At 40.3% G+C, this 26,864-nt stretch overlaps 1 pseudogene; it reads left to right on the top strand.

Moving 5' to 3' along the window:
* Positions 1-26,864, top strand: part of LOC134349901 (uncharacterized) — a 56,741-nt pseudogene that overhangs the window by 4,281 nt on the left and 25,596 nt on the right.

Raw genomic sequence — 26,864 nt, 5'->3', positions numbered from 1 at the left:
TTACTCCACTGTAACACTGATACATCTGACTTTAGCTTCTCCTTCTGAAATTACAGGATGCATTCACTGTATTCATCCTTTTCAATTTTGTCTGCCTTTTACATGATTTTGCAACATCCCGTTGATTGCAAATTTGCCTTCTCATCAGCCTTTCTTTGCTAGCATTTTCACTATGCACTTCCTCTGTTTGTAAACCAACTACCCCAACCTCAGCACCATCACTCTGGCTTCCATCCTCCTGCCAAATTAGTTTGAGTCTTCCCGAACAGCACTAGCAAACTTGCCTTCAATCATATTGGTTCCCCTCGGGCTCAGGTGTAACCAGTCTCTTTTGTACAGGTCGTACTTTCCGCAGAAGAGGTGTCAACAGTTCATAAATCTGAAACCCTACCCCCTGCACCAGTTCTTCACCCATGCATTCATCTGCCAGATCATCCTCTTCTTGTCCACACTGGCACGTGGCACAGGTGGAAATACGGAGACTACTGCCCTGGAGGTCCTGCTTTTCAGCTTTCTACCTAGCTCCCTAAAATTGCTCTTCAGGACCTTCTCACCTTTCCTACCTACATCATTGGTGTCGATATGTACCAAGACGTCTGGCTGCTCACCCTCCCCCTTTAGAATGCCGTTAACCCAATCTGAGACATCCCTGACCCTGGCATCTGGGAGGCAACATACCATATAGTTGTCTCTATCGCACCCACAATATCTCATCTCGGAGTCTCTGACTATGGAATCTCCTATCACCACTGCAGGCCTCTTCAGCTCTGTTCTCTTCAGAGCCACAGCACCAGACCCGGTGCCAGAGACCCAGTCACTGTGACTCCACCCCCACCCCCACCCCCTGTAGGTCATCCCCTCAACAGTATCCAAAGTGGTATATTTATTATTGAGGGGAATGGCCACAGGGGTACTCTGCACTGGCTGCCCATTTCCCTTCGTCCTCCTGACAATCACCCAATTACCTGCCTCCTGCATCCCAGGGGTGACTACCTCTCTGTACCTCCTATCAATCATTTCCTCAATCTCCCATATGAGCTGAAGGTCATTGAGCTGCAGCTCCAGTTTCTTAACACGTTCTCTGAGGAGCTGCAGCAAGGGAGATGAGGCTGAGTACAGGGCTACGGTAGGAAACTTTGTCACATGGTGTGAGCAGAATTATCTGCAGCTTAATGTGAAAAACACTAAGGAGCTGGTGGTAGACCTGAGGAGAGCTAAGGTACCGGTGACCCCTGTTTCCATCCAAGGGGTCAGTGTGGACATGGTGGAGGATTACAAATACCTGGGGATATGAATTGACAATAAACTGGACTGGTCTAAGAACACTGAGGCTGTCTACAAGAAGGGTCAGAGCTGTCTCTATTTCCTGAGGAGAAGGAACTCCTCCCATGGAGAGTCAGACACCCTGAGCCAATAGGCTGGTCCTGGACTTATTTCCTGGCATAATTTACATATTACTATTTAATTATTTATGGTGCAACTGTAATGAAAACCAATTTCCCCCAGGATCAATAAAGTATGACTATGACTATGACTATGTTATCTGGGACGCTGGAGGTCTCCCAGAATTCCCACATCTCACAAACAGAACTAAACAGTGCTCCTGGGGCCACTCTCACTGCACTAACAGTGCCCTAACAGGCAGGGCTCAGGGCTTTGGAATTTGGAGCTCTAACCGGTGCCACTAATAAGAAGTTTGTACATCCTGCCCCTGAATGTGTGCGTTACCCCTGTGTGTTGTGATTTCCACCCACATACTAAAGATAGACTGGTTAGCAGGTTAATTAGTCACTGTAAATTGTTCTTTGATTATGCGAGGGTTAAATAGTGGGTTGCTGGGTGCTGTAGCTCATTGGGTCAGATAGGCCTGTTCTGTACTGTATCTTTAAATAAAATAAATAAAACAAGGGATGGATATGAGAACAGACTACGAAGTAGTGATTAGTTGAAAAACATTTTCTTAGAGCTTCCTCCCTTTTGAGACCAGATGGATGAATGATCCATTTTTATACTTAAGATTTTTCATCCTAGATATATATTGGGGAAGACAAAGACTGGGTCATATGGCAAAATATTCTGACATTGGAACCATACGTTTGATTTAGTATGTTTAATTCCCAAGGATCAAAGGATAAATTCAGTTCTTGATTGAAGGCATCTCACATTAATTGATAGATAGATACTTTATTGATCCCAAAGGAAATTACAGTGACACTGTAGCATTACAAGTGCATGGATATACAAATATTAGAAAGAGAAGTAAGAAAGAATGAAACTAAGTAAGATGTACAAGATTTACAAGTCAAAGATTACAAGATCACTTCGCCGGCAATGGGTTGATCATTATAGAGCCTGCTGGCCAAGGGTAAGAAAGAGCTCATACAGCGCTTTTTGGACCAGTGCAGTTATCTTTCTCCATTACTGCAAGTGCTCCTCTGTTCAGCCAAGATGGTATGTAGGCAATAAAAAACATTGTCCAGAATTGCAAGGACTTTCTGGAGGGTCCTTTGTTCTACCACAATCTCCAGTATGTCCAGTTTGACTCTTATAACAGAGTCAGCTTTTCTAATCAGTTTATTGAGCCTGCCTGCATCACCCATTGGCTGATGTCATTGCCCTAGCACATTTACCAAGTAGAAGATTGTACTGGTGACAACAGACATGTGAAGCAGAGGCCTGTGTTCCAGGGTGATCAATATCAGTATGTATCAAGTTACTGATTTTTTCATCTGTACCTTCTTTCTTTATCTTAATTTTTCTTTTTGGTGGGTACTTTCTACGTAGAGACATATAGAACTCATAGTTGGATACACAACAGAAACAGGCTGTTTGACCCATTTAGTCTGTGCAGACAATCAAAGCTCTCATGCTGGGCTCCACAACCCTTTTGAACAGACAATTTCAAAATTTCATCACCTTCTAAAAGAAATGTCTATGCACCTCAATTTTACATGGCCACTCCCTTATTTTATATCTTTGTCTCCCACCAAGGTGGATTGACGACTACTCTGTCATGCCACTTCAGAGTATTATATGTTTCAATAAAATCACCCTGACTCAGAACTCTAAAGAATACAGAACCAACTTCTTTAGCCACTCATGACCCACCTCAAATTCCAGAAATTAGCTTGGTGAATCACATTTGCACTGCCTCCAATACATGTAAATCCTTTCTTAAATAAGGGACCCAAAACAATGCTCAGTACTCCATATGTAGCATTGACAACACCATATGTAAATGTAACAATACGTAGCTATCCATTTGATTCCTTTAACCAAAAGTGCATGACCTCACGCTTTCCAAATTAAAATCTATTTGTTAAGTTTTTGCCCACTCACTCAACCCATCTATATGTTGTTGCAAAGTACAAAATCCTCATCACAATTTTCTGTCCATCTATTTTAATTTCATAAGCAAATTTGGATACCATACATCTTAGACGATGTGTTGGAGCCTCTGCATCCAATACGTCATTCTCCGCAATGCCTGCCAGTTGCAAAGGGATCCTACAACCAAACATATCTTTACCTCCCCCACCCTATTCTCCTCTTTTCACAGGGATTGCTTCCTCCGTGATTCCCTTGTCCATTCATCTCCACCCACTAATCTACCTCCCAGCACCTAAACCTGCAAATGGCAAAAGTGCTACACCTGCCCATTCACCTCCTCCCTCACCTTCACTCAGGGCACCAAACTGTTCTTCCAGGTGAGGCAATACTTCACCTGTGAATCTGCTGGGTCTTCTATTGTATCTGTTGCTTCTGGTGTGGCCTTCTACATTGGTAATACCTGCTGTAAGTTGGGGGACTGCTTAGTCGAGCGCCTCCACTCCAACCGCCTAAAGCGGTGCTTCCTGGTGGCCAATCATTTTAATTTGCATTCCCATTCCTCTTCCAATATGTCAGTCCATGATCTCCTCTTGTGCCACGATGAGGGCACCTTCAGGGTGGAGGAGCAACACCTAGGTCATCTCCAATCTGTAGGCATGAATGTCAATTTATCTTTCTGGTTAAAAAAAATTTCCCTCCTCCTCCCCTCTTCTTCTATTCCTCACTCTGGCCTCTTAACTTTTCTCACATGCCTGTCACCTCCCCCTCATGCCCCTCCTCCTTCACTTTCTCCTATGGTCCACTCTCTTCTCCTTTCAGATTTTTTCCTCTCCAGGCCTCTACCTTTCCCACCCACCTGACCAGTTATCACCTTCTAGCTATCCTCCTTCCCTTACCTCCACCTTTTTATTCTGTCTTGCCCTTCCTTTCCAGTTCTGAAGAACAGTCTGAGCCCTAAACTTCAATTGTTTGTTAATTTCCTGCCTGGTCTGCTGAGTTCCTCCAGCATGTTGTACGAGGGGTGATTGATAAGTTTGCGGCCTCAGGTGGAAGGAGATGAGTTATACAGCTCTCGTTACATGAACATGCAGTTCAACTCTTTGAGTGATTATGCAGAAAGTTTGAAGTTAATAACTCATCAGGGGTGATTGATAAGTACGTGGCCTAAGGTAGGAGATGATTTACTAACTTCAAACTTTCTGCATAATCACTCAAAGACTTGAACTGTGTGTGCATATAACAAGAGCTGTATAACCCAACTCCTTCTACCTTAGGCCACAAACTTATCAATCACCCGCTGTGGACACTTTCTGGAAGGTTCAAGATCCGTATGCTCCACAATCGCTAGACTAAGTGTGTAAATGTAGGAGGGGACTATGTTGAAAAATAAATGTGCTAGGTTTTCTAAAATTGACTTCTTCCACCTTAGGCCACGAACTTATCAATCACCCCTCATATATGCTACCTTACATTTCACCCTATTCTCCAGATAATTAATAAAAATAATAAATAGCTGAGAGCTAAGGACCGACCCTTGGGATACTACACTAGTTACAAACTTCCAACCTGAAAAGAAACTCATTATCCAGATTCTCTATATTTAATCCATTCTAACACACTATTCCCAGTACTTTGTGCTCTTATTCTATGCAAAAGCCTTTTATGTGGCACTTCGTCAAATCGTTTTTGGAAATTTAAAGCACTATTTCTTTCTATAAACTTTTCTTGTTACATCCCTGAAAGGTTCTAGTATAAATTTGTCAAACATGATTTACCTTTCATTAAAGAACGTTGACTTGGTTTGATTACATTAACCTTGTCTAAAAGGCTAGTTATTTCTCCTTAAGTTTTCAGCTCCAGTATCTTGTCAACAACAAACATTAACTAGCAGAGCTACAGTTTCCTACCTTTTTGCCTCCTTTTCTTCTTGAACAAGGTAGTGACATTTACCATGCTTCAATCTATTGGTACTCTCCCAGACTCGAGTGCATTTTGGAAAAACTTCCACCAGTGGCTCCACAATCTCTGCAGCCACTTCCTTTAACAATAATCTAAAGGCTGTGTCATGTTTGTGCAGGCAATATAGATCTGAAGCAATATTTTTTTTCTTTCCACGAATGCTACTTGGCTTCCTGAATACTTCTAGCATTTTCTGGTTTTATTTCAGAACAATCCTATTTTTGTTTTTTTGCTTTGCACTGAGCATAATTCTACTGTTTTAATTACTCATGCACATTTTCTGATTATTATTCACTGTACTATTTATTTAAGTAGTTCCCAGTGTTATTTGGAGAAACCCCAGCAATATTCCATCTAAAATGTCTCCAGTTCACTTATCAAAGATATTCTGAAATATTTTTATATTCTCAGTTGGGCATGAATTTCAGAATAATCATGTTCAATGGAGGGTGTTTTTCATTTGTTTGCCTGTACAAGAACTGTCATGGCCTTTCCACGTTCCCTATTTTCTCCAGTTTAATTGGTCTCAACTGATTGACAGAAAAGCAGATGTCAAACACCATGCACCGATTGGCTGTTTTTCAGAAGCTCAAATCAAAGCTCACATGTAGGAAACACAACCAGGTTCTCGCTAGAGGAATTATGTGACAAAAAGATGATGGTGCCGCATGCTTGCTAAACTTGAAATTTACTGGGAGAGTATGCCCCACAATTCACTACTTTTGAAATATGCAAAATGTCAGGTGATAGGAAGACTAGAATTTGCAAAAATACAAAAACCTCCAAACGCATTATAGGTTGAATCAACAATCAATATTTGTTGGTAATAATTCTAATAAATATTTATACATATCTGATTTTGGAGGCATTTTTACAAAGTCTCCTTATAAAAGCATATGCAGCATTCCTAGCTAATCAACCTGAATCTTTACTCTGTAACATTATCATAGCAGAGTTGAAATCAAAAGGTTCTCAGTTAAAAAATGTAACGGAGACGCAGACATTTTATATTTCGTGTTTCTGAAGGTTTTCTCTTGTTACTAAAAGCAAAAACAAAATCATGTGCCTTTAGCACTGTGAACCTTTTGGGGATTGAATCATCTGATAGTGTTGTTCAAAGTACAAATGAAAGCATTAAGATGGAGCCTGACCAATAACGTCAAATCATTTCTGCTGTTGACAGACTATTTTCAGAAACAACCAGCAATCCTCAGAAGAATAATCTGCATGAAACAAACAAAGGCAACTGCGTTTGTTGCTCTAGAAATATTCAATGGAAGTATGAAGGTAAAATTCACTGTGGCCTACTTGATGACACAAACCAGGCAAAGAAATGACTTCTGTATCCGAAAGAGTAAATGAGAACTTGGGGTGAAAAAAATGTGATTGGGGTTAGATTAGCATAAATCAGTGCTTGAGGGTCAGCACATAACTGGCAGGCCAAATGGTTTGTTTCCATGCTGAAAGACCATTCATTCCATGTTTGAGGTTTTGTCACAGAACTCCCATCTATTAGTCCAGTAAATGAATCACTGTCCACTGGCTAGAATTTGCTGTTGTCACTAACAGCAGGTGGCAACCAAATAAACTATTTTGGTAATGACTTTTATTGAATCCATAGGACAATGCAAAATCATTTCAAATAATATTTTCACATCAAACACAGAAAAACATTGGTCATCATTTCCTATATTTAAAATTCTGGCAGTTAATGTATTGTAAGAGGTTGAACAGAGTAAACAGTGGTAATACATTATAAAGTCTGTTTATTCATGTGAGTGACAAAAACTGGCTGCGATTATAAATAAAACATAAGAAAGTGGAAGTGGTGCCATTGATCATAAAACTGCTATCAAATCATATATGATAAAAAATGTAAATTGGGTGGAAAATTGCTCAGATACACATATGTCCAGACCACACCAAACATAAGGAGAAATCTAACTTGGCTAATTACTGCCCACTTTCAATCAAAGTTATGATTGATAGTGCTAATAATTGGCACTCTCAAATAAACTAACCAATTCTCAGGTTATGTTTTACTAAAACGGCTTAGTTCCAAACATGAGTTGAATTCCAGAGATGAGGTGAGAGTGACTGCCCTTGACCTGTAGATCACCAATGACCAGAAACTTAACTGTATTAACCACATAAGTACTGTGGCTACAACTGGTCAGAGGCTGGAAAGCCTTTAGAGAGTTAGAAATTTTGTTACTAACTCTAAGTTATATGTCAGAAGCATGACAGAATACTCTGCATCTGTTTCTATGCATGCGACTCAAAGAGCATTTTAGAAACTCAAAACTATCAAAATCAAGCAGCCTACTTAATTGGCACTTATTCACCTCCCTAAATGTCCACTCTTTCCACCAGAGGCACACTGTGCCTGTAGGTGTACTACCTGCTAAATGCACTGTGGTTTCCTGCCTAAGCTACTCTTCCCAAAGCTGCAAGCTTCATTAGCAAAATAAACAAGTCCAGCAGACATATAGGTAGAGTGGCATGCAACAGTTTGGGCACCCCGGTCAAAATTTCTGCTACTATGAATAGCTAAGCAAGTAAAAGATGACCTGATATCCAAAAGGCATATAGTTAAAGATGACACATTTCTTTAATATTTTAAGCAAAATTACTTTTTTTATTTCCATCTTTTACAGTTTCAAAATAACAAAAAAGGAGAAGGACCCGAAGCAGAAGTTTGAGCACCCTGCATGGTCAGTACTTAGTAAAACCCCCCTTTGACAAGTATCACAGCTTGTAAACACTTTCTGTAGCCAGCTAAGAGTCTTTCAATTCTTGTTTGGGGGATTTTTGCCCATTCTTCCTTGCAAAAGGCTTCTAGTTCTGTGAGATTATTGGGCCATCTTGCATGCACTGCTCTTTTGAGGTCTATCCACAGATTTTTGATGATGTTTAGGTCGGGGGACTGTGAGGGCCATGGCAAGACCTTCAGCCTGCGCCTCTTCAGCTAGTCCATTGTGGATTTTGAGGTGTGTTTAGGATCATTATCCTGTTGTAGAAGCCATCCTCTTTTCATCTTCAGCTTTTTTACAGATGGTGTGATATTTGCTTCCAGAATTTGCTGGTATTTAATTGAATTCATTCTTCCCTCTACCAGTGAAATGTTCCCCGCTCCACTGTCTGCAACACAAGCCCAAAGCATGATCGATCCACCCCCGTGCTTAACAGTTGGAGAGGTGTTCTTTTCATGAAATTCTGCACCATTTTTTCTCCAAATATACCTTTGCTCATTGCAGCCAAAAAGTTCTACTTTAACTTCATCAGTCCACAGGACTTGTTTCCAAAATGCATTAGGCTTGTTTAGATTACAAAGACATGCAGTCCTCTTTTATTGTCATTTAGTAATGCATGCATTAAGAAATAATACAATATTTCCTCCGGTGTGATGTCACAAAACACAGGACAGACCAAGACTGAAAAAAACTAAGAAAACGAGATGTTCCCTTGCAAACTTCTGACGCTGAATTTTGTGGTGAGGACACAGGAAAGGTTTTCTTCTGATGACTCTTCCATGAAGATCATATTTGTGCAGGTGTCGCTGGACAGTAGAACAGTGCATCACCACTCCAGAGTCTGCTAAATCTTCCTGAAGGTCTTTTGCAGTCAAACGGGGGTTTTGATTTGCCTTTCTAGCAATCCTACGAGCAGTTCTCTTGGAAAGTTTTCTTGGTCATCTAGACCTCAACTTGACCTTCCCCGTTCCTGTTAACTGCCATTTCTTAATTACATTACGAACTAAGGAAACAGCTACCTGAAAACGCTTTGGTATCTTCTTATAGCCTTCTCCTGCTTTGTGGGCATCATTTATTTTAATTTTCAGAGTGATAGGCAGCTGCTTAGAGGACCCATGGCTGCTGATTGTTGGGACAAGGTTTGAGGAGTCAAGGTATTTATAAAGCTTTGAAATTTGCATCATCTGGCCTTTCCTAACGATGACTGTGAATAAGCCATAGTCCTAACAAGCTAATTAAGGTCTGAGACCTTGGTAAAAGTTATCTGAGAGCTCAAATCTCTTGGGGTGCCCAAACTTTTGCATGGTGCTCCTTTCCTTTTTTCACTCTAAAATTGTACAAAACAAAAATAATACACTAATCTTGCTTAAAATGTTGAAAAGAATGTTTCATCTTTAACTTTATGACTTTTGGAGATTAGTTCATCTTCTACTCACTTAACTATTCACAGTAACAGAAATTTTGACCGGGGTGCCCAAACTTAGCAGGTTTTTCTTTATCTCATGTCTTGATCCTTTATGTTTGAGTCTCTCTCTCTCTCTCTCTCTCTCTCTCTCTCTCTCTCTCTGTCTCTCTCACATACATAAAGTAGCATGCAGTATGTGTTACAAGTCTTGATACCTGTCAGTTGAATATCACAAGTTCCTCCTGACATGAAGGTAGTGGAAGTATTGCTTGAGAATGCCATATGTATGCTGTGTAATTCTCTTTGTGGCAGCATGGCTGATCATTGTAAGCCTGCTCCTTCTAATCAAACTCAGCAGCCTCTTCATGGGTGGATAAATTTTGTCTTATAGAAACTAACTTCTAATTTACAATATTAGATTAGATTAGATTAGATTATGAAGACATGCAGTCTTTTTTATTGTCATTTAGTAATGCATGCATTAAGAAATGATACAATGTTCCTCCAGAATGACATCACAGAAACACAAGACAAATCAAGACTGAAAAACTGACAAAAACCACATAATTATAACATATAGTTACAACAGTGCAAAGCAATACCGTAATTTGATAAAGAACAGACCATGGGCTCAGTAAAAAAAATCTCAAAGTTTCTCAAAAGTCCCATCATCTCACGCAGACGGTAGACGAAAGAAAAAAAACTCTCCCTGCCATGAACCTCCAGCGTCGCAAGCTTGCCGATGCAGCACCCTGGAAACACCCGACCACAGCTGACTCTTGAGTCCGTCCGAAAACTTCGAGCCTCCGACCAGCCCTCCAACACTGAGCACTGAGCACCATCTCTGCTGAGCGCTTCGACCCCGGCCCCAGCAATAGGCAATAGGCAAAGCCGAAGATTTAGGGCCTTCCCCTCCGGAGATTCTCGATCGCACAGTAGCAGCGGCAGCGAAGCAGGCATTTCAGGAGTCTCTCCAGATGTTCCTCCGTGCTTCTCACATCTGTCTCAATCAAATCAGGATTGTGCACGGCCCCTACTTAACAAATACAATATCATTTCGGAGCGGCCGCGCACGCTGTGTCGCGCCGCCATCTTCTCCTCCCCTCCATGTACAAAAATTGATTTAAATGTTGATTTAAATGTAGTTGGAAAAAAAGCCTGACACAGCATGATAAAATCAGGATGGGTGCCAAGATAAAGGACATTAATCTACCTTGTGCACTACCCTTAATTATATATCAACTGCCTATTGATACATGGGGATTCCTACAGCTCATGAAAATTATCGTTTAGAAGGGGAGCACAAAAATAGAGCATTACCTTCAATACACACAAAATTCTAATCTGCAATAGTATGGAAATTAGACATTAACAAATCTGAATCAATTAAACTATAATTTTAAGGAAAGAATGTCAATGTGGTCATTACTCCAAATGCTTTAAGAGGCTGTTAGCCAGACACAGAAATATGCAGGGAATGGAGGAATACTGGTCATGAACAGGCAGAAGAGACCTAGTTTAATTCAACACTGTTTGGTGCAGGCTCTATGGGCCAAAAGGCCTGTTCTTAGGCTTTATTGTTCTATATTCTAGGTTCTATGTTCTATGACTTTAAAATTTATCAAAGTGCAAACAAGACATTTTCTACTGATTCACAATGACTGAAACTAATTATTGCTACATAAAATATAGAATCTAACCAAAAGAGTAACATAAAAATGAGTAACAGATGGGGTACGAGGTGGGGCCTTAGCGGAAGTTAGAGAAGTCGATGTTACAGTAGAGGAGGCCGTGGATAGACATGTCAGAATGACAGTAGAGGAGGCCGTGGAAGATGAAGCCACACTCAGGTTGGAGGAACAACACCTTATATTCCGTCTGGGTAGCCTCCAACCTGATGGCATGAACATCGACTTCTCTAACTTCCACTAAGGCCCCACCTCCCCCTCGTACCCCATCTGTTACTCATTTTTATGCACACATTCTTTCTCTCACTCTCCTTTTTCTCCCTCTGTCCCTCTGAATATACCTCTTGCCCATCCTCTGGGTCCCCCCCACCTTGTCTTTCTTCCCGGACCTCCTGTCCCATGATCCTCTCATATCCCCTTTTGCCTATCACCTGTCCAGCTCTTGGCTCCATCCCTCCCACTCCTGTCTTCTCCTATCATTTTGGATCTCCCCCTCCCCCTCCAACTTTCAAATCCCTTACTCACTCTTCCTTCAGTTAGTCCTGACGAAGGGTCTCGGCCTGAAACGTCGACTGCACCTCTTCCTACAGATGCTGCTTGGCCTGCTGCATTCACCAGCAACTTTGATGTGTGTTGCTTTAACATGCAGCAATCCCATTTTGTAATCAAACTTATAGTGTAACTATCATGAATTATTATGAACTAATAATTACAAAATGAGCATGATGAACATATGCATATTTCAAAGTCCCTTGTCATCAGACATGGGGTTTATTGGTCCAAAATAAATTCCCCTCATTGAGAAATATTTTTAAAAGGTCAAAAATAAATTACATATCCTCCTACATAAACAATTCACAGTGGCAAATTCATGATTACCACCTGCCTTTGCCTAATAGGAAGTATTTGTTCATTTTCCAATTCATAATTTCTGAATGTTTGGCTGTCAATATAATTCCTCTAATATAAATTATTTGGATTTCCTGTACTTCCAGTATTTTGTTTTCATAATTGAGTAAAAGTTGTTATTATATGGGACAGATTTTTCTTTCAAATCAAAACTGAAAATCTTTTCAGAGGGCAGATGTAACTAAAAAAATTCTTTCCCCGTTCCATCAGCTTGTCTTATTTAGTCATGGTGTGTACAGAGTATCAACTAATTCTAAAGACAATTCCTGAACAGTGATAGCTGGTGAAGTTTATATTTTGCAGTCTGAGTATGAATTTCTACAACAACGAGCAAAAATGTTTTGTCTCTTTTACTTCTTAAAATAAATTACATTAAATCAGTGTCATCAAAGTCGATGGAAGAAGCGTTCATTCTGCAGAGGTATCTTTCTCTTGCTGAGTTCTTTCAATGTAGAATGGATATTGTAAGTAGTTGTATTTGAAGACACAAAAAAATATAATCTGCAGGCAGATCATTTCTTTAAATAACAATCATTCATTATAACATCCCAAATCAGTTAATTCGCACCATTATACCAAAAGAGAAACAAATGTGAAAAAGCAAATAGGAAAATTTAACGTAAGTGGAATGAAAACTAATAGTGCATATTGACATGGGACATACAATTCTCTGCTTGACTGCATTATGAATGGAATTTATTGCTACTATGGAGAATGTAATTGGAACTATGTAATCAAAGTACAGTATTACACAATATAGCACCATGGTAATTATCTCTAGCCATATCAAAATGGTGCTTTATTTAAACTGACCTATAGTAGACAAACTTACATTATATTCTTAGCTTCAAAGCTAATAGAAATGAAGTATTATTCTTTCACTTTTCAGTGTAAGAATCCAGGATTTATGACAAAAATATATCTTCATTAAATATTATTCTCTTTGCAATTGTATTGTAATTTCTCCTGTATGTTGTTGCAGAAAACAAGTTTAGAAGTAAAGCTCACTCAGATGATTAGTATGCATCTTTCTTTATAACGTACATGTTTAAAGATAAAATAAAATGCACTCTGTGTTGGAAAGCTAAATAAGAAACTAGAAACCAAGAGAAGATTAGAGTCAGGGAAAAGTGCTAAATTGGGAAAAGGCTATTTACAACTGTATTAGCAGGAGCTGAGGTGAGTGTATTGGGAGTAACTGTTATTGGGTAAGTCCAGATATAACATATGGGAGTCATTCAAAGGGCATCTGGTCAGAAATCAGGACCAACATATTCCCGTGAGGAAGATAGGCAAGGATAGTAAGGTTTGGGAAAATGCAAATTTCTCCAAAAATGAAATGAATGCATATATAAATTTAGGAAGCTGAATTTGGATGGAGCCTTTAAGGCATATAAAGGGAAAAGGACAGAACTTAAACAGGGCTAAAGGGGGCCATGAAGTGTCCTTGGCAGATAGGATTAAAGAGAATTCCAAGGCATTTATACATTCATTACAAACAAGAGGACAATTAGGGAGAGGGAAAACCACTCAAGATAACGTGAACGTTTGCCTGGGTCACAGGAAGTAGGCAAGGTACTAAAAATTACTTTACATCAGTATTCACCAAGAACATGGACATGGAGGATTGTGAGATTGTGAGATCAGGGAAGGTATACTGATATTCCAGAGCATGTTGATATCAAAAAAAAGGTAGTGTTAGTGCTCTTGAAGAACAATACAGTAGAGGCATGATCAGATCTATCCCAAGTTATCTCGAGAGCAGGTTATTAGGGCTCTGACACAGATCTTTGTATCCTCTTTACCCTTAAGTGAGGTCTTAGAGGTCTGGAAGAACAGCAAGAAGAGCACAGGAACAACAAAGGAATTTATAGGCCTAAAAAAACAACAGGAATTCTGCAGATGCTGGAAATTCAAGCAACACACATCAAAGTTGCTGGTGAACGCAGCAGGCCAGGCAGCATCTCTAGGAAGAGGCGCAGTCGACGTTTCAGGCCGAGACCCTTCGTCAGGACTAACTGAAGGAAGAGTGAGTAAGGGATTTGAAAGCTGGAGGGGGAGGGGGAGATGCAAAATGATAGGAGAAGACAGGAGGGGGAGGGATAGAGCCGAGAGCTGGACAGGTGATAGGCAAAAGGGGATACGAGAGGATCATGGGACAGGAGGTCCGGGAAGAAAGACGGGGGGGGGGGTGACCCAGAGGATGGGCAAGAGGTATATTCAGAGGGACAGAGGGAGAAAAAGGAGAGTGAGAGAAAGAATGTGTGCATAAAAATGAGTAACAGATGGGGTACGAGGGGGAGCTGGGGCCTAGCGGAAGTTAGAGAAGTCAATGTTCATGCCATCAGGTTGGAGGCTACCCAGACGGAATATAAGGTGTTGTTCCTCCAACCTGAGTGTGGCTTCATCTTTACAGTAGAGGAGGCCGTGGATAGACATGTCAGAATGGGAATGGGATGTGGAATTAAAATGTGTGGCCACTGGGAGATCCTGCTTTCTCTGGCGGACAGAGCGTAGATGTTCAGCAAAGCGGTCTCCCAGTCTGCGTCGGGTCTCACCAATATATAAAAGGCCACATTGGGAGCACCGGACGCAGTATATCACCCCAGTCGACTCACAGGTGAAGTGATGCCTCACCTGGAAGGACTGTTTGGGGCCCTGAATGGTGGTAAGGGAGGAAGTGTAAGGGCATGTGTAGCACTTGTTCCGCTTACACGGATAAGTGCCAGGAGGGAGATCAGTGGGGAGGGATGGGGGGGGGACGAATGGACAAGGGAGTTGTGTAGGGAGCGATCCCTGCGGAATGCAGAGAGACGGGGGGAGGGAAAGATGTGCTTAGTGGTGGGATCCCGTTGGAGGTGGCGGAAGTTACAGAGAATAATATGTTGGACCCGGAGGCTGGTGGGGTGGTAGGTGAGGACCAGGGGAACCCTATTCCTAGTGGGGTGGTGGGAGGATGGAGTGAGAGCAGATGTACGTGAAATGGGGGAGATGCGTTTAAGAGCAGAGTTGATAGTGGAGGAAGGGAAGCCCCTTTCTTTAAAAAATGAAGACATCTCCCTCGTCCTAGAATGAAAAGCCTCATCCTGAGAGCAGATGCGGCGGAGACGGAGGAATTGCGAGAAGGGGATGGCGTTTTTGCAAGAGACAGGGTGAGAAGAGGAATAGTCCAGATAGCTGTGAGAGTCAGTAGGCTTATAGTAGACATCAGTGGATAAGCTGTCTCCAGAGACAGAGACAGAAAGATCTAGAAAGGGGAGGGAGGTGTCGGAAATGGACCAGGTAAACTTGAGGGCAGGGTGAAAGTTGGAGGCAAAGTTAATAAAGTCAATGAGTTCTGCATTTATAGGCCTATTAGTTTTATACCAGTGTTGGGAAATTACTGAAGAAGATTCATAAGGGCATGAACAATGCAACAAAAAAGCATAGACTTGTTAAGGAAAGTCAGCATGGCTTTGTGCAGGAGAGTTCATGTCTTACAATCTTCATTAAGTTTCTGAGGAGCTGACAAGGCTGATGGATAAGGCTTTGGTAGTCAATGAGGTCCTTCATGGTAAGCTGATCCAGAAGTTAAGGCACATGGAATCCATGGAGGCTTAATAGATTGGATTCAAATTTTGGTTGGCCATAGAAGACAGAGGATAATGGCAGATGGATGCTATTTTGATTGGAAGTCTGTGATCATTGGTGTTCCATAAAGATCATCATTGGAGCCTATGTTGTTTGTAATATATATATATCAAGGGATTCAGGAGGATGTAGACCTGTTAGAAATGAGAACAGAAATGTGGCAGTTGGAGGTTAATCTGGACAAGTATGAGATGTTTCACTTTGGGAGGTCAAAAGTAAGAGGAAAAGGCAGGATCCTTAGAAGCATTGAGGGTGAAAGTCTATTGCTCCCTGAAAGAGGCAACATAAGTAGATGGAGGTAAAGAAGATGTATGGTAAACTAGCCTTCATAGGTAGGCATTGAGTATAAAAGTTGGGAAGTCATGTTGCAGCTGTATAAAACTTTGGTAAGTCCACATTTGAAGTATTGCATGCATTTTGGTCACTACATTACAGGAAGAATGTGGAGCTTTGGAGGGGGTGCAGAGGAGGTTCACCCATGCTTTTACTCAATGACACTATTCTCTAAAATAAAGGATTCTAAAAATTCATAAAGTCCTTAAAGAAGAAATTTCTCCAGAACTACAAGGAGAAGTTGGGTAAACTTGGATTGCTTTTCTGGAGTGCTGAAGGCGGAGGAGCTACCTGCTAGAAGTATATAAAATTGTAAAAGCCATAAAATCACCTTAGCCTTTATCCTGGGATAGAAATGTCAAATAGTAGAAGGCGCAGTTTTAAGCTGAAAGGGAGAAAGTCTAAAGGAGCTTAACGAGGATTTTTTTACGCACAGGTGCTTGGAATATGCTGCCAGAAGAAGTGGTGGAAGTAGGCACAAAAGCAATGTTCAAGTGGCATTTAGAGAGTAAACAGGCAGGGAATAGAGAGATGTAGACCACGTAGAAGCAGATAGGATTAGATTAAATAGGCATCATGGTTGGCACAGACATCATGGAGCTAACAACATTGCTGTGCTGTACAATTTATGTTCTATGTAAATAGCTGGTCCATCAGCATTCTAACAAAGAAGATGTGAAGGGTCAGAGCCGTCTCTATTTCCTGAGGAGACTGAGGTCCTTTAACATCTGCCGGACGATGCTGAGGATGTTCTACGAGTCTGTGGTGGCCAGTGCGATCATGTTTGCTGTTGTGTGCTGGGGCAGCAGGCTGAGGGTAGCAGACACCAACAGAATCAACAAACTCATTTGTAAGGCCAGTGATGTTGTGGGGATGGAACTGGACTCTCTGACAGTGGTGTCTGAAAAGAGGATGCTGTCCAAGTTGCATGACATCTTGGACAATGTCTCCCATCCACTACATAATGTACTGGTTGGGCACAGGAGTACGTTCAGCCAGAGACTCATTCCACCAAGATGCAACACAGAGCGTCATAGGAAGTCATTCCTGCCTGTGGCCATCAAACTTTACAACTCCCTTGGAGGGTCAGACACCTTGAGCCAATAGGCTTGTCCTGGACTTATTTCCTGGCATAATTTACATATTACTATTTAATTATTTATGGTTTTATTACTATTTAATTATGGTGTAACTGTAGCGAAAACTGTAGCTTTTATAGATATGTAAAAAGGAAAAGACTGATAAAGACAAATGTAGGTCCCCTGCAAACAGAAACAGGTGAATTGATTATGGGGAGCAAGGACATGGCAGACCAATTGAATAATTACTTTGGTTCTGTCTTCACTAAGGAGGACATAAATAATCTTCCAGAAATAGTAAGGGACAGAGGGTCCAGTGAGATGGAGGAACTGAGCGAAATACATGTTAGTAGGGAAGTGGTGTTAGGTAAATTGAAGGGATTGAAGGCAGATAAATCCCCAGGGCCAGATGGTCTGCATCCCAGAGTGCTTAAGGAAGTGGCCCAAGAAATAGTGGATGCATTAGTGATAATTTTTCAAAACTCGTTAGATTCTGGACTAGTTCCTGAGGATTGGAGGGTGGCTAATGTAACCCCACTTTTTAAAAAAGGAGGGAGAGAGAAACCGGGGAATTATAGGCCGGTTAGCCTAACGTCGGTGGTGGGGAAACTGCTGGAGTCAGTTATCAAGGATGTGATAACAGCACATTTGGAAAGCGGTGAAATGATCGGACAAAGTCAGCATGGATTTGTGAAAGGAAAATCATGTCTGACGAATCTCATAGAATTTTTTGAGGATGTAACTAGTAGAGTGGATAGGGGAGAACCAGTGGATGTGGTATATTTGGATTTTCAAAAGGCTTTTGACAAGGTCCCACATAGGAGATTAGTGTGCAAACTTAAAGCACACGGTATTGGGGGTAAGGTATTGGTGTGGGTGGAGAATTGGTTAGCAGACAGGAAGCAAAGAGTGGGAATAAACGGGACCTTTTCAGAATGGCAGGCGGTGACTAGTGGGGTACCGCAAGGCTCAGTGCTGGGACCCCAGTTGTTTACAATATATATTAATGACTTGGATGAGGGAATTAAATGCAGCATCTCCAAGTTTGCGGATGACACGAAGCTGGGTGGCAGTGTTAGCAGTGAGGAGGATGCTAAGAGGATGCAGGGTGACTTGGATAGGTTGGGTGAGTGGGCAAACTCATGGCAGATGCAATTTAATGTGGATAAATGTGAAGTTATCCACTTTGGTGGCAAAAATAGGAAAACAGATTATTATCTGAATGGTGGCCGATTAGGAAAAGGGGAGGTGCAACGAGACCTGGGTGTCATTATACACCAGTCATTGAAAGTGGGCATGCAGGTACAGCAGGCGGTGAAAAAGGCGAACGGTATGCTGGCATTTATAGCGAGAGGATTCGAGTACAGGAGCAGGGAGGTACTACTGCAGTTGTACAAGGCCTTGGTGAGACCACACCTGGAGTATTGTGTGCAGTTTTGGTCCCCTAATCTGAGGAAAGACATCTTTGCCATAGAGGGAGTACAAAGAAGGTTCACCAGATTGATTCCTGGGATGGCAGGTCTTTCATATGAAGAAAGACTGGATGAACTGGGCTTGTACTCGTTGGAATTTAGAAGATTGAGGGGGGATCTGATTGAAACGTATAAGATCCTAAAGGGATTGGACAGGCTAGATGCAGGAAGATTGTTCCCGATGTTGGGGAGGTCTAGAACGAGGGGTCACAGTTTGAGGATAGAGGGGAAGCCTTTTAGGACCGAGGTTAGGAAAAACTTCTTCACACAGAGAGTGGTGAATCTGTGGAATTCTCTGCCACAGCAAACTGTTGAGGCCAGTTCATTAGCTATGTTTAAAAGGAAGTTAGATATGGCCCTTGTGGCTACAGGGGTCAGGGGGTATGGAGGGAAGGCTGGGTTCTGAGTTGGATGATCAGCCATGATCATAATAAATGGCGGTGCAGGCTCGAAGGGCCGAATGGCCTACTCCTGCACCTATTTTCTATGTTTCTATGTTTCTATGTAAAACCAATTTCCCCCGGGATCAATAAAGTATGACTATGACTATGTATTAACAATAGGGGTCCAAATCATTTTCTATCATGATATAATAACCAGAGAATAAATTTGAAGGTCTGTTTTGATGTTCCCAGCAGTTTCTGTTTGATTTTTTTCTCTGTTCTTGATCATGTGCTTATTTTTGACCTACCTGCTAAGTTTCCAGAAGTTTTAGAGGTGCGATTTGGACAACTTTAAATGCAACTGTGTCATGATTTAGCAGCTAAATGTAAAAATGTGGAATTTAAATGTCTTCAAGAAATAACAAATTATAGTTATATATACATTTCAAAATGTAGAATAAATATTCTGCTCTGCAGAACCAATGAAACTGCAATTTGTTATCTCCCTATGCAAATGATAAATGCATTACTAAAATTACAGACCCTTGATGGAAACCATCACCATTTTATTCTTCAAATATATCCAATTATTTCAAATAACCCAAAGGCAGGCTTCAGTTCACTACCAAACTGGCAAAAATGAAGCTTGGTCAACAAAATAAGTCAATTGTGTACGAACCCTGCTGTGTACTATGCTTTTGCAAGGAGAACAAGGATTACAATCAAACAACTTCTTAAAACTACTTATAGTGACATACTGATGCACTCACCATTTTCTTGCTGCTCTACTCACAATTTCTTCACTGAAGACATAAAGATTCTGGACATACTCAGCAGGTCAGACAGTATCTGAGAGCAATGGACCAAAATTAACAGTTCAGGAGGGAGACAAACTTTTGAAATTTTGGGGAAATGCGGCTATGGGGAATGGCACAGAAGAGATCAGCCACAATCATGTTTGAATGGCAGGGGTCAGGTGTCATATTTCAGCTCTTATTTTCTCATATTCTTGTATTGGAACTGATGAAATAAGTTCTGCAATAATACAAAAATCATGCATTAGCTCTCTTTTGACAAAATGGTAGCGTTAATACCAAAAAAATTCCATTGTAGAAGAGATACCATAAATTTTATTTCAGTGCTTATTATTTAGCTTTTTGATAATATACATAAGAAAACTAGTAAGTTAAATTCTTTCTATCATAGGGGAAGAGATTTCCATTTATGTACAACACTTTTGAAAACTGGAACTATTTAAATTCATTTCCTCAGTATGGTGGATTCTTACTGCTGAGTCAAGAGGTCACTGGTTTAAGAAATCATCTTTTATTATTTAATCTCTAAAACCTTCTTGTAATTTCAAATGCATTTATTTGAGTACCCATATTTTAATGAATATTGTTTCAATTTCCTTTGTCTTTCATGATTAATATATCCTCAGGCTCTGAATCAACTTAAAAATACTTTGCATATTTGTACTGTACATATGGTACCTATTTCAGTTGCAAGCCCACTCATTTTGTCAACATTTCAACTTTCTTTGCTCTTGTGATCAAATGACCAATACTGAAAGCCAAAATACAATTTCCTTCTGTGTATTTCTGTTAATAATTCTGTGACTGCAGATGTTATCACATGATTATCCAATCAATATATCTTTCACATAACTGTAAATTTTACTACTTAAAGTTGTGATTCCTTTCTCCCTTTTTAACAAAAGATTTTCCTGTATTGCCACATCTTTCACTTGTTTCTTATTTAGATAGCCCTAATCAACGAATGCTTAACAGTATTCCATATGTACACATGAAAATAAGGCAGACTCTGGTACAAATTCAGCTAGTAGCCATTAAACTACTCTAAACTTCAGGTTTCTGTTCTTTATCTAGATTCTTGGGCTTTAACCTCCACAAAGTGTTCTTGTATAGTAACATTTATATATTTTCTATTATTTTTACAAGTATGATTATTATATATCATTGCATTTTCTCTGTCTGTGGACTTAGTAATTTTCTTAAGAATCTGATTAAACCATTTAGCACACCTCTAAAATCAGTATTGACAGTCCTGAATTAGCATATATTTTCTAGGTGTACAAATTTTTCAGTAAGAAGTTCAAACATTTTACTATGACCAAAATGAATCTGACATGCAGCCTATAGGAGAAAAAGAATGTCAATATTTATGATATCATTGTAGATATATTTTGGTACATATCCACCAGATTAGTTCTAACTGCTATTATTATGTCTGCAGTTGCCAATTTATTAATAACTTAGTTTGAAAAAGAAAATTAATTTTCCTTTCCATTCACAGAATTCATTTCTATAACATTTCAGTTTAGTATCCCAATTTTACAACACAAACCAAATTAGTGCTGGGCCTGTTCATTTCTAGTCATCCTCTGAATTTTTTCATGCTGTCTGCAATTTTTCCTAACCTGCAGCATGCTTGGTGAGAATTGGGCAATGCAGCATTGCTTGAATTGTTTCCATTCAGCTAAATCCAGCTAAAAGAGCTGTAGGAACCTTTTATCCAATTACTTGAAAAAGTGTTTGAGGTGGGTTGCTTTGAAAATACTGCATATTGAAAGTAGGATAATAAGTTTTTTTCCGATGAATTGTCAGAATTGCTATAGCAGGAGATGCCATAGAAACAAAGTTGAACACCATCTTTTTAAACCTCTTGCAAAATCAATGAACAAAATTGCACAGGTGGAGGATTCAAATTCTTTTCATATTGTCACCACAGCTGATAGCATTCAGGAGCCATTAAAATATATGTATAATATATTATGTATATTATATATTATATATATGTATATATCTACCATTGCACAAGACAAGGCACAGACACAATTAATTACTTGCCACTCCTTCAGGAAGATAAGGTACAAAGGCCAAACATACCTTTGGACTTTCAGTGCCCTTTCATTGCATAAGAACTGTAAGAAATTGAAAGTCCAACTGAAGACTAATCCTACCATCATATAATGTTATAACCATCATAGGGAAGAGTGTAGATAACCGTATTCAATTGCTAAAGCAACGTTCAATCAAAGAAAGAGGGCAAGACAAGCAGTAAAATACTCATACTTAAACAAGCAGCCATTAATTTTCTGTTAGTTTATGAGGATAATATAAGCAGAAGCTTTCAAAACAATGATATAGTTTAATATTTATTTATTTATCTATTTATTGAGATACTGCATGGAACGGCCCTTCTGGCCCCTTGAGTTACTCTGCTCAGCAATCCCATGATTTAATCCTCAATTAATCACAGGAACATTTACAATGGCCAATGAACTTTCCAACCAGTAACTCTTTGGACTATGGAAGAAAACTGGAGCACCCAGAAGAAGCCCACCAGTCACGGGGAGAAAGTACAAACTCCGTACAGATAGCAGAGGAAATTGAACCCACGTCATTGGTACTGTAAAGCCTAGTGTTAGCACGTGGCCACGTGGTTAAGGCATTCGTCTAGTAATCTGAAGGTTGCTAGTTCGAGCCTTGGCTGAGGCAGCGTGTTGTGTCCTTGAGCAAGGCACTTAACCACACATTGCTCTGTGACGACACTGGCGCCAAGCTGTATGGGTTCTAATGCCCTTCCCTTGGACAATATCGGTGGCGTGGAGAGGGGAGACTTGCAGCATGGGCAACTGCCAGTCTTCCATACAACCTTGCCCAGGCCTGCTCCCTGGAAACCTTGCAAGGCGCAAATCCATGGTCTCACGAGACTAACAGATGCCTAAAAAAAAGTGCTAATCGCTACGCTACCGGTGAGTACAGAGAAGGTGCTCTACATTGATTCATTGATGAAGGGATTGATGTTCAAAGAAAACTTGAGTGATTTGGCCGAATACTCATTGGAGTATTGAAGAAGTAATCATAGAATCTTCACTAGAGTCATAGAGTTGTGCAACACAGAAATAAGATACTGTACTGTATTCTGCCCAGCTTATCCATAACAACAATTTTGCCCTGTCATTCTACACATTTGCCAGATTCTAAACACTTAATTTTAGTACTGACAAATTAATGTAATTAATTATATAAAAATTTTACCTTATTATTTTGGACAGTTTGTTGGGGAAGGTTATGGAAAAATAATACAGGAGCACATTTTACGAGCTTTCATAGAAATACAAAATCAGTCAATAGTAGAATATGTGAGATGTATGAATTGTATAGGATGTAGCAGTCTTGGATCTTGAACTAATTGTCTGAATTACAGTCTAACACCACACATTTCAACCCAAGCAACTGCATTATTGTATTTGTATCCATTATGTGTTCAACAGTAATTTTGGTCAGGAAATATATTACACCAGATGGAAATCTAGCTGTTGAATGTCACCAATAATAGCTGCTTTATGTGTACTTAGCATCTTCAAATAATGTGAGCCAGTCGAAAATAACAGCCTGCGGCTTTTCTGTGCATTACAGGCATCAATCTGCATTGCCTAATGCCATAAGCATCTCAATATTGTTAACAGCTTCCCTTCAGAATCAGAAGCTGAACGTATGAGGAGTATGTCTCTGGACCTATTCTCAGTGGAGTTCACAATGTTCCTCATTCAATAAGAAAACTACCGAATACTGAAAGGCATGGATAGAGTGGATGTGGAGAAGATGTTTCCATTAGCAATACACTGTCAGATCCAAGGGCATAACCTGAGAATAAAGGAATGTCCCTTTAAAACTGATATGAGGAGAGGCTTCTTCAGCCAGCAGGTGGTGAATTTGTGGAATCTATTGCCATAGAGGGATATGGAGGCCAAGACATTGGGTATATTTCAGGCAGAGATTGTTAGGTTCTTCATTGTAAGGGGTTACGGGTTATAAGGAGAAGGCAGGGGAATGGAGTTGAAAACAAAATCAGCCATGACTGAATGGCTGAGCAGACTCAACGGGCTGAATAGCCTAATTCTGCTCCTATACCATCTTGTCTAAAAGTTTACTCAAACCATATGTTTCAAATTGTGTGAAAATGTATATATGTATAGAACAATTAATCAACTATATTGTGTTCTTGTATATGAGGCAAACAGGCGTTTTATTAGAATTGAGAATGATCCAACTGTTCAGTTACTTTGTTTCTGATTCTAATTATCTTATAGTTGATGTTAACTTGGCAGGGTTGTAGGCTATTCATTTCTGAACACCTCTCTACACAAATAATAGGATTTACATTTTTTTCAATTCGGGATGTAATTCATGATGATAGAGGCTGTTCAAATTTTTGCTTAATTGGCCATTTCACATTGACAGCCTGCAGGCACAGTACAGGTAGGAGCAGAGTTGTGTTTTTTTGCACATGGCATATTTCCAGGAGTTTCCCATCGATGGAAATCTAAGCATCAGTACTGCAGGTTGCTGCTGCAAAACAATAATCTGGGTCAAAGCTTTGGATCAGTCTAAATGACCTAAAGAATTTATCTGGAATAGAAAGTTTAATTTATGTGATAAAAATAAAGACAACTATGAACATATGTAAACTGTCTTTTGTATTATTTCAATCCAATGCTTACACTTATTAAAACTCATAAACATTATTAAGACTTCCCGATTTCTTCACTTTCATAACTTCAAGACAAATTTCAAATTAAAGTATGATTTGCCCTTATTTGATGTTCATTATTTTGACAATTTTCTTAAACCTTAAGCAGCAACATTTGCTGGATGTGAAGCGTTAATATAATTATATATACACACACCCTCTGTATAAATAGCGTTCTGACAAGAACCAAGCTGGTACTGCATTAAACTGCATTAACAAATCCTACCGGGAAATATCGCAGGCACAATCACAGTAATAATCAGATTTGTGATAGTGCCTGCGCTGGCTCTACCTCACTTCTGAGTCATCAGCAAGAAGGTGGAATCTAACCCCGATTAAACCATTTATCCTGCAATGCAGCTTTTATTGAAAAGTAAACAAGCACCTGCATCTAGAGTAGAACGGTGCAGGAAATAGCACATTCCTCCTGTCGACGGAGGTAGGAAACCCCCTTTTGAAATAAATTGCTATCTGTGTGTTCAGAAAAGGTCTGACATCATTTTCTATCCGCGTTTTTAATGGTGGAATTGGCCTGATCTGGGGGAAGTCTCAGATTTTGCAATCTTGTCAAAGGCGGACACGTCCACCCCAGGCCTTTAATCATTCCTCAACTCGGACTCGATCCCAACTGCCTCTCCGCATCCGCGCGGCTATTTCCGGGTGTGGGGGGGGGGCGACCGCCCCGCTTTTAAATAGCAGCTGCGTCAGTCGCGAGATCCAGCGGAAAATTAACGACGACAGCATCCTCGCCCCAGGCGCATGCGCGCTGCGCCTGGCAGCAGGTTTGGTCATGTGGCTCGGCCTTGCGGTATTACGTCAGTGGGACTGAGTGAGTGAGTCGCTGAGCCGAGAGCGGAGTATAGGTGCATTGGAGACAAGGCGGGCAGGTGAGCCGAGGCTGGGCTGCTACTGTCTTTGGGGAAGAGAGAATAACCACTGCATCCCTCAGAAAATCTTGGTGATTAATATTGCAGTTGTTTGCTTAGTTTTATTACGAAACATAGACCCGTTTCTCTCGTATGTTGTTTATTAATTTCAAATATACCGTTTTGGATGCTTAAGGCAAGTTTTACCCATTTGGCTCATGCCTATGATTTTTCCATCAATTGTTAGATCGAGTCATATTTTTATATGTGACCTATTGATTTTTGCCGTATTGATTATCCGTTCAGTTTTCCTGAGGTTAAAAATCATAATGACGTAAATCTGTTCGGCTTGTTTTCTTGTGATACATTACGGTTACTAATTGTGTGTATTTGTAATGATGATTCAGCAGCTTGAAGGATGTTTTTCAAATAATCTGTTTGATTTGTGACCCATGTCGAAGAACGCACCACATATAACAACGATTTTAGTCGCAAACAACAGGAATTCTGCAGATGCTGGAAATTCAAGCAACACACATCAAAGTTGCTGGTGAACGCAGCAGGCCAGGCAGCATCTCTAGGAAGAGGTGCAGTCGACGTTTCAAGCCGAGACGGGTCTCGGGTCTCGGCCTGGAAGGTCGACTGTACCTCTTCCTAGAGATGCTGCCTGGCCTGCTGCGTTCACCAGCAACTTTGATGTGTGTTGCTTGTAACGATTTTAGTTGTTGGGTTGGGAGAGTATATTTTAACATTAATGGTATTTGTCTCTTTACCCTTTCCTTATATGACTCGTAATGTTTCCGACCCTTACATTATCAGGCTGTTTACAAACTAAATGTACAACGTTTAGAATCGATCGAGAATACTTATTTTAAAAACTTTCAACTGCTTTCAACTGGCAATCTCCCCGTAGTTTGACCTGATTCACGTTTGTGCCCTTGTAGAAATTGTTTTTGACTTTGTATTTATATAATAGTCACACTTTTAAATACCGACATGGTCCTGTTTCATTGCGTTCGTAACATTTTATGTCGTATCGTGGTGTCTCCCTACATATACTACTTTCTCTCCTCTGCAATCCTTCCCCTCCCCCAGCTGTTTATGGCAGGAAAGTGAATGAATTAGGTCAATTGATTAAATTCTGCATTAACGATAAAGTACTTCATGCCATTATTGACATTAACTTAATCCAACAGTTTTGTTTTTCTTTAGTGGCAATTATTTTCAGGCACTCCTATTGGAGGCCTGGAGTAAGAAGCATTGAGGGATTCAGTAATCTGAACCTGGATACCTGACCTTGGCTCCAAACAAGGCAAGATCTAGGTAGAAAACAATAGAGAAATTAACCAATGTGTTTCCTGAGGAAAAGTCTGGAAATTATGATGAATGTCAGGCAGAATTTGTAGCAACCAGAGTTGAGCTGATCACCACCAGCACCCACACCCATCAGAGTTTAGAAATTTGGATTCCTAAAGCAATTTAAAATATCACTATTTCA

This window comes from Mobula hypostoma, chromosome 7, assembly GCF_963921235.1.
Source record: "Mobula hypostoma chromosome 7, sMobHyp1.1, whole genome shotgun sequence".
NCBI classification, from domain to species: domain Eukaryota; kingdom Metazoa; phylum Chordata; class Chondrichthyes; order Myliobatiformes; family Myliobatidae; genus Mobula; species Mobula hypostoma.
The sequence above is the reverse complement of the archived record's forward strand: the minus strand, read 5'-3'. Positions and strand labels throughout refer to the sequence as shown.